The following is a 9,991-nucleotide window of genomic DNA, read 5'->3' on the forward strand; positions in this document are numbered from 1 at the left end:
ACGCGCAATTGATAAATGTCTATGAAAATCTCCTAAAAATAAGTTAGTCATCCGTTAGGAGTTTTCTAACCTCACTTAATCAAGGAAAGCAACACCGATAAACACAATGCAACCACCGAGACAAGCATAAACTAGATTAAATCACAACCGAGTTCATTTTACAAATCTTGCACATAAATTCACCAAGATAGCAATTTTGGCCGAAACTGCTAACTAAGCTAACAAACCATGGCAAGAATTCATAACAACACCATCTAACCCGTTAGAGTCCTTCCGTGAGGGCAAGCTTTCTTGATTAACAATAATTACATTTTATTAGACCACTAACCATTTCTAGTATCATGATGCCCACATTTTAACCAAGTTAAACTAGTTAACCAAATTAAAAGTTTACTAATACATGATTAATTAAGCTTCATTTTTCAACTATCTTAACTAACCAAGCACCAATCATCCAACACAATTACTTATAATCAAGAAATCAATATCAATAACAAGGTTGCAAACTAATCATCAAAGATAATCATAGAAAATACTTCCAAATGTCATTACAAACAAAGATTAACATACTAATGGCTATAATCAAGCAAGGAATTGTTGTGTTTTTGCCCAAAGGCTTACATTAATACATAATAATCAATCTAAATGCTTGAAACATAACAAAATTATGGAAAGATTTGAGAAACCAAACCATAAACAAGCATAAGAATGAGAATCCGGATAGTAACCGAGCTAAACCGGGCAATGTGGCTTGAATCCGGGCTAAAGCTGATGCTTCCGGAGCCTGAAAATCACCTGTGGAGCTCTCCAAAATTCCAGAGTTACGAACATAATGCTTCTGTTCGCTTTTTATATTTTTTCGATGTCGCACGGTCGTGCACCGATTGCACGACCATTCACTTTATGCATTATTGTAGTTACTGTTCATGACATCAGCAGAGTTGACTGGTCTTCGGTCTCGCACGACCGTTCTTCATATGGCACGACCGTGCCATCTCGCGATTTCGTTGCACGGACAGCAGAACTGGTCGTTCATCACCGGGATATAGCTGATCATCGGATCCGCACGGGGTGCAAGGAATGGCACGACCGTGCGTCACCGAGAATATCTTGAAGGCCTTGTTGCACTGGTCGTTCATCACCGACTGATCTTGGTTTGTCGGAGATGCACGGTCGTTCCTCATACCGCACGACCGTGCCACTTGCCCAGGTCAGTTTTCTAACAGAATGTCCACAGCTTTGTCGTTTTGTCCGGAAAGTCCTCGTTTTCACTATCATCTTGTCCGGTATGCTGTTTTAGGCCTGTAAACAAAAGTATACATAATTAAGTATCCGAATGACGATTTTACGGCCGAAAACGCATAAAATGGGGATAAAATGGGGGACTAAAATATGTGTAAATTAGCGAATATCACCCGCGTAATAGGGGTGTAGCTGCTAGGGTTGTTGATTCGTCGGTATAGGTTCGACATGATCATGACACGTGGCGGCTCCGGGGCTCGCCTAGTGTCTTGACGGTCGCGGCCCGCGTAGGCAGTAGCCAAGGGCTATGCGCCCCGCGAGAGCCTCAATTTTCTTGTTTTTAATTAATTTTAATAATATTAAAGGCATTTGGGGTCCGTTTTCACGTATGGGGTATATTTTAGGACATATTGGGATATCTTAAATATTTTTAGGGTGTCGAAAATATTTTGAGGGTTGTTATAAATATGCTCACCATCAGGATGCCCGATGATAAGATGATCATGGACTGGAATGGGAACAACAAAAGGATCCTCGTCTTGAATACCATCAGCAAGCGGTAAGTCATCTCCAAAATCAGGCAACGCGAATGGCTGGAAGTAATCCTCGTCGTCTGATAGCATATCTGGGTCGCTCTCAGTATCAGACGTAAAGATCTCTGGCTCCGGTGCGATCTCGTCATCGGAAACAATAGCCATAGGGTCATCAGTGTCGGACAATCCGCTATCGGATGAAGACATAGTGTCTGTAACAGAACAATTATAACATATGCACATATATTAACTATTATCATTCAGTATGCAATCAAGACAATGTATCATGAAATCATGTATCCTCATTATTCCTCACAAATCCTTTCTATCCTTCCTAGTCTATCCCAGACTAGCCCACAAATGTAAACCTTGCAATCATGTTTCTTGTCTTTCCGTTTGTAAAAAAAATGTTTGTTCCATGGATCTGGGCGTTTCGTGTATGCAATGAAAACACGTTGTAAAAATATTTTTCGTGAGAGCCCTAAGGATTGTAGTCTAGACTCGACAAAGAATCCTAGTTCGCTACAATCGAAGCTCTGATACCAAATTGTCACACCCTGACTTTTGCGGAAGCGTGATTATGTGTGACTTGCTTAATATCATTGCATTCAACGATAACAAACATCTATATGATAAAACTAAAGATGTTCATCCATTAATTTAAGTTTAAAACATCACAAACAACATCGTCTTAAACTCAAACACAGACTTCAAATCCATAATACAAACCATGCAAATTGTTTTAGTGTTCCATAAGGACTCGACAAAAGACATTAATAAAAACCAGGCTTGGGAAGATGTGCCTTATCCAGGATAAGACACACTACCCAAACCCTTAGACTTCGGATGACATCTTTTATTCCCAACATTACTTGAAACATCCAAACGCCCGCCAAATCCACATATAATTCCCTGAAATACATGTAGTTTGAAAACATCAACAAAAGTTGAGTGAGTTCATGTGTTTGTATGTGTGCACGAATAAACTTTTGAAATCATTGTAAGTATGTATGTTTTGTAAACCCGGTATGAAAGCAAACAAGGAAACAGATCAATCAATGGTTTGCAAGGCCATTAACATGTGTGCAACGGCGTAGGAAGGCTCAAACCTAGCAGATTTTGTACCGGGCCTCCGGCTGTAAGACATAGTCACCTCATGTGCCAAACCCCGGTCCACATGGGTGTGGGCTCACTACACCCAAATAGATCTATCACTCATGCCCCTCGGTCCTAACACGAGGATTAATGGCCTTAAGAGTGCACCTACCCATTCACATGATCTATAGTTCATTCCTTAGCTAACTATACAATTTCTAATTGTTTGTAAACATTTTGTAACATGTACTTCACCCCCGAAGTTATAAAACAAAACAGTTAAAAGAAAAGGGGGACATGAACTCACAGTTTTATGTTCTTCGAATCCGACTGTAACTCAAAGTTTCCTCTGGTGTACACGACTACCTACAACGTACTACGGTCTATTAGACAAGTGTGTTGTACTTGACTTAGTATTAATTAGTGTCTTTGAGTTATGTTTTATTGTGTCTTCAATATTATTCCAAGTTATATAATTATTTGTTAAAATAATAAACATTTTAACTAAAATTATATTTATTAAATTTTGGAATAATAGATAAAATAATATATTTTAGCTTGTTACTTTTTATGCATTTATACATGTATATCCTTCCCAAGGATGGGTGTATTTGTATTCGTATTCTTATACTTGTATATTTTTGCCAAATATCGGTGGCGTATTCCGGTGTGTATTTATACGTACGAGAATACGTATTTTCTTGTAATTATCAAGTATTTTATACTTAACTTTTCCGGAATAATATTTCTAATAAAACATCAATATATATTTTCAACATATATATTTTAAGAAATATTACATAGAAAAGTTATTCATAATTTTTCTCTTGGCAAAAATATTTATAAATCTCATACAAGTCTCAAAAATAATATATTTCTAAGTCTAACTTAGAAAATATATGTGTAAACTTATTTTCACCCAAAAATAATGTATTTCATGTTTATTCAAGAAAATGTATTTTTCACTCCAAAAATAATGTATTTCATGTTTGTTTGAGAAAATATATATTTTCTTCTAAAAATAATACATCTTCTAATAATTCCAAAAAAAATATATATTTTTACTTGCCAAAAATAATATATTTTTCTCCTTGTCAAAAATATAATATATTTTGTAATAATTGTAAAAATTGTATTTTCATTCTCTTGGTGTCCAAAATACTAATTACCAAAATATACTTATGAATAAAATTTCTGGAATATTTTTGTGAGTTATATTCCTTTGTTTGGTTTCTCCAATATTGTGGGTATAATTTGTATATTTATTCCTTGGAATTTTGGTAATATTTTGGATTGTAATTTTTGGTATTTTGATGAGTTATATTATTTCAAGTCCTAAAATAATATAACTAATACACATAATATACAAATAATCACACACATGGTGACTTCTAAATATATATTTCCTAAATACATATTTAGTCACTTTTATTTATAAAAACTAATCTCCAATATTTATAATTTTTGTAACAAAAATTATGGCAAACTTTATATAAAAATTCATGGTTTAAAATATACTTGTAAATATTTGTTTAAAAATATTTGTCTAAGTGTTTAATTTTTAGAAAAATTTTTTGCCATAGTTTCCCCTAAAAATGGAGGTTTCCATGCCTTCAAGGCATATCATTTTCTTTTGTAAATCAACACAATCAACAACAAATCAATCTACACTTACTGATTTTGCCAAAATCAAGCATAAACTACTACCTCATGAACTTGAAATTTATAAAAATGTGTAGTAACTTACTAGTGTATTTAGTAAGTCTAGTTACCCTTTAAAGTGTGGTTGTTTATTTAAAAACTTCCTTCTTGAAGAAATTAGATCTTCACAACTTGTAATTAATTTTTCTAAAAATGTTTTCTTCTTAGATTTTTCTTGTTAAATACATGATCCTACACTTGATTAACCACTAAAAATGTGTTTTATTTCTTTAAGAACCAAGATTAAGTAAACTTTGTATTTTTAACTTGGTTTCTTGAAAAATCATTCTTGAAATCTTAGATTTACAAGACTTTATACTTACTTTGATCATCCCTTAACAAGAAAACAACCTATTCTTTCAAGTTCATGATTTACATGAGGATGATCTATTGATCTTTAACATTTTCATTCTCTCATCTTGCTAGATTATGTCTTTAATCACTATCTAGCAAGATCATATGATGATCTACATCAATAACATGAGTAAACAACAATCAACAAGCATAACAACACATAAACATCATGATTTCTTATGATTTTAAGCTTATGAGCAAGTTTCAAGTTCAAGATTCTTAGTGTTCATCATGATCAACAACTTGTATCTTCTTTTAACCACTAAAATAAGATATAAAATGAAGTGTAGAGTGTTCTTACTACTAGCTCAAGGCCAGGGATGATTACTTAGATGAAATGGAGTGGATAAAAGCACATGAGAAAGGTCCTTCAACTTCCACAAGCTCCAAGCTTCGTTATACACCTTCTAATACCTTTGTGATTACTTGAAATTGGATGAAGATGAAGTGAAGGTGGTGGTATGGTTGTTGTTGTTCTCGGCCGAACCCAAAGAAGAAAGGAAGAATGAGAGTGGTGTGTGTTGTGTAGTTTAGAGAATGATGAACTTATGTCTTGTGGTTAACTTATAAATCTTCTAACACACAATTTTTCATTGGTTCTTATGTTTTATAAAGTGAAACATGATCCAATATAATATGTAAATAAAATCTTGATGTGGGGCCCTTGTTGGTTGATTACTAGGTGGGGAGGGTCTAGGCTTAGGTAGTAACTAATAGTTAGTTTATGTAGTTAAAATTCAAGTATTAGTTAGGTTAGTTAGTTACTAGGTGTTATATGATGTGTTATGATGTTCGGGAACCGTAACTAGCTTGGTAATGTTAAAACAATGCTTCTAGTGAAATTTTGGTATTTCGGGTAGTGTCCTGTTGTTCGGTTGGTTACCGGTTCGTTAAGGTGCTAAACTATGCAGTTTAGTGTGCTTTATGTTACCTTTCGTGACAGTTTTGATTCCCGACACTTAGGAAAGTATTCTGAGCTATTTAACCATATTTTTGCATGATATCCTAGTGTTTAAATGCTGAATTTTGTTGATTTTTGCTGAATTCTGCAGTTTGTGTATGTTTTAGGCACTTTCCGGCACTTAAACTATCAACAGGAAGGCAGTTTTGTGATCCTTACTTTCCTACACACTATACTAGTGTAATACTTGGTTTCTGGCTTATTCTGTGTCTTAATACAATGTCTATCTATGTACTGAACTTCGTCATCATATTTCTGATTTATCTGATAACCGTGCTAACTGTGTTTCGTGCATCATTTGAGTCAATAAAGTTTGCATGTAATAATGATATATCATTTGCAATATGCGATGCACATGTATGTATAAGGCAATAATCAGAAAGCAATTCTAGTCATTAATTGTAATTCAGCACAGTCGTTAAACACTAATCATTGTTTAATAATTGTACGGATACCTGAAATTTTGACAGTTGTCACATAGTATTTCTTGGGATGGAATACGGTTAATTTACTATTTATATTTCATGTCTTAAGTGGACTAGACGGAACTCTATCTGAAAGTCCCCACACAATTTATACTGATTAATTGTCGGGCCTAGCAAAAGGGATATTACTTAGTAGCGCTATTAGGTCTAACAAACCTCACACCGTGCCGCAGAGGACGGGAGTGAACTATTATTCCTGGGAAACTAGTCAATGATGATAGACATTGACTTAGGGCATAAACATGACTATAGTTAGTTTCAGTATGGCACGAGTTTAGTAGCTTAAAACGATGGGGTAGCTCCCCATGACGTGTTTTATAAAACAGAGTAATTTAACAACCTACGTTTTTGGAACAACACTGATAAACTGTGAACTCGCCACCTTTATGTTGACACGCTATTACATGATTTGCAAGTCGTTAGATACTTTGCTGGAGTTTGCACGGTGGAAGAGTCATTGTGGTGAAGAACCATTGTTGGGTTCTTGTTAAACATTATGAACTTTAAACTATTACTTGTGGTTTAAATTTTATGCTTCCGCTGGTACTTAAACTTTGTTTTGGTCTTTTAAGTACTTAGACACTAATGGTATTGATGGTGATGGGTTTTTATTCAATATGATTGGTAGCATGATCCTGGTCGGTCACACGCCCCGCGGTAATACTTTGCAGGTGGAATTTGGGGGTGTGACAATTAACGACGTGAATTACGTTATATTGTTTACTTTAAGGATAACTCAACGCGAAACCGAGCTCTAAACTGAACTAACTAGCAAAATCATTAAGGAAATAAATATCTCAGACTTATTCGTAATCATGTTTATATAACTTGTATGTGTGTATATATATATATGTATATATATATATGTATATATATATATATATGTTAGTAAAAAACCGAACCTAGACGCGATAATATATATATATATATATATAGGGGAAGGATGTATAGAAAACCCACTTTAATTTAGAAAACCCGGGAAACTCAAAGCTGCCGATGTTTTTTTTTTTGAAAAAATTTACACATCTTATATACATGTTTTTAAGGGTTTTGGGCAAAAAAAATCAAAAAAACGCCGAGTAGATATTAAAAAAAAAAAATAAACAAGTTTTGGTGTAACACATGTTACATTCATCTGACATATTTGTAACATGTGTTATACCAAAACTTGTTTATTTTTTTTTAAAATATCTACTTGGCGCTTTTTTGATTTTTTTTTTTTTTGCCCAAAACCCTTAAAAACATGTATATAACATGTGTAAATTTTTTCAAAAAAAAAAAACCATCAGGAGCTTTGAGTTTCCCGGGTTTTCTAAATTAAAGTGGGTTTTCTATAGATACTTACATTATATATATATATATATATATATATATATATAGGGTAAGGTTCATTTGAAAACCTCTCTTATTGTGATAACCGCGAGAACAATGGGAACACAAAAAAATACCTAAAAAATCCAAAAAACACACAAATTTTTTTTTTAGTATTTTTCTAATAAAAATCGCTATATTTCTTTACCAAAAAAAAAAAAACTTTTTTTTCGAGTAACAGTTATGGATGCACATGTGCATATGTATCATTTCTTGTACAAATTCCATAATATATTACCAGTAGTAGAAAAATGCACTTTAATTTACATAACAATCCGCAATACACTAATTTTTACATTACCAATATTAAGAATGCACATGTGCATCATTATGTATAACCATCATATAACGTGTTTTGGTACAAAAAGTTTGTGATTTTAAATGATGAAGTAGGCCCATATACATGTGTTTTGGTTAGTTATATGTAGTGGTTGATGGTTTGATTATATTTGTCACTTTATGATGTAATATGTTGTTTGGATGGTATAAAGGGTGTTAATGTACATGTAATAAAGTGAAATATTGGTAATAGTATTGTATTATGGATGGTAGGAGGCAATGGTATTGTATTACTGATGGTAGGAGGTAATGGTAGTGTATTATGGATGGTATGATAGATGAAAGGGAAGGTGTTATCGCAGCCCCTGACCCCTACCCCGGGAGAGGGCGCCGCGAGACTCAGAACTGGCCGCGAGACCCAGAACTGGTGGTATCGGTGTTTATTAATTTGGCAGCGGAATACATCAGGACCGTAGTTAGGAAATATTTTTATCAGAGTAAAACACCAACTTTTATAATATTAATTTATTGGGATAAAACCCAAGTTCATTTGACAATACATTTGTAGGGATAAACCCTAATTATTGAAAACAAAACGTCTTGTTTATTTAGGTAACTTTTATAGCCACTTTTCCAAGCCTTCAGTGCTCTCCAGCTGGCTTCTATTTGGCTTTCATATTGTGTTACCTGAAACACGTTTTGAAAACATTTTATCAGCAAGAAAAGCAAGAAATACTGGTGAGTGCATCCCAGTTTAATCAAAACATTTTTATCACTTTTACAGAATTGAGGGCATCCTGAAGGGGTATGGTCCCAAAAAGCCGCGCAAACCTTTTTCAGGCTGCGCGCTAGACCATACTCCTTATTCAACAAGCTGATCAATACTAGACTCGCACGGGCTACTTAAACAAGGACTGACCTCGCTCAAGGTCCAAACAAGAGAGAACATCAGTTTCAGTAACTTAGCATTCTGAATAAGAGCCTTCAGCACCGATAACCCTGCGCGGGCTAGTTACGTGCTCAGCAAGGGTCACGCATGAGTTAGAGTGCAAAGCCACTTCAGAGAGTACACAAGGTACAAGTGGTAGAAGAAAGAGCCAATCAGCGTCCACCAGGCCGTGCTCTATCGTGCTCCACGATCGTTTGACGTGCAGGAGACAATAAGTACACAAGGACGTCTACGTGGCACCAATCAGGGGGCGACGACACCTGCCCCATGATCTCCAGTTACCTGCTGATGGCAGAGGGACAGCAAGGCCGACAATAGGGACATGTGGCTCCAATCAAGGTGCGCCAGCACCGGAGATCTTCTAGAAGACACTAACGGTCGATACTTGTGAGACAAGAAGGATATTCTCTGTTGTCGCCTTCCGGCCCAAGGCCCATCAGCCCATCTCTTCTTACACCTCTCCGGCTATAAATAGAGGACCTTCATGCACAGGTTAAATCATTATGCTCCCTTCACTCTCACTCTTAACACACACTTATTTCCTCAAAGCAGATACTTATTCTCACGCCAGAGTCTGGTTAAGAGGGAAACCCCCATATTCCCCTCTTAACGAGCTAACGGTGTTCTGTTTTGCAGGAACATCGGACCATCAAGGAGCTCAGGAAAGTTATAAGAAGATTAACCCTCATGTTTGAAACATAAACCAAACTAAGTAACTCTAAAATTAGTTCCGTGTTTCTTCATTGGCGCCCACCGTGGGTTTACAATCAATTTCATCTTCTTTTTTCTGAGTTTTTGCTGTTCTCTTGATCATGGCTGGTCAAGGGATAATTCCCGACTTCGGTTTCGGCACGAACTCCAATGTAGGATTGGGGGAGGACAATCAAAATGTCCAAGCCCGACCTGTTGAGGAGATAGGAGAAATCGAAATAACAAACACTGGGGGACCCCGCACGAGCATCACTCGCATCACTCCAACGGGAACCCCAGGAAGTAATGTTGCTGGTCCTTCAAACCCAGC

Source organism: Helianthus annuus, chromosome 14 (assembly GCF_002127325.2).
Source record: "Helianthus annuus cultivar XRQ/B chromosome 14, HanXRQr2.0-SUNRISE, whole genome shotgun sequence".
Taxonomy (NCBI): Eukaryota; Viridiplantae; Streptophyta; class Magnoliopsida; order Asterales; family Asteraceae; genus Helianthus; species Helianthus annuus.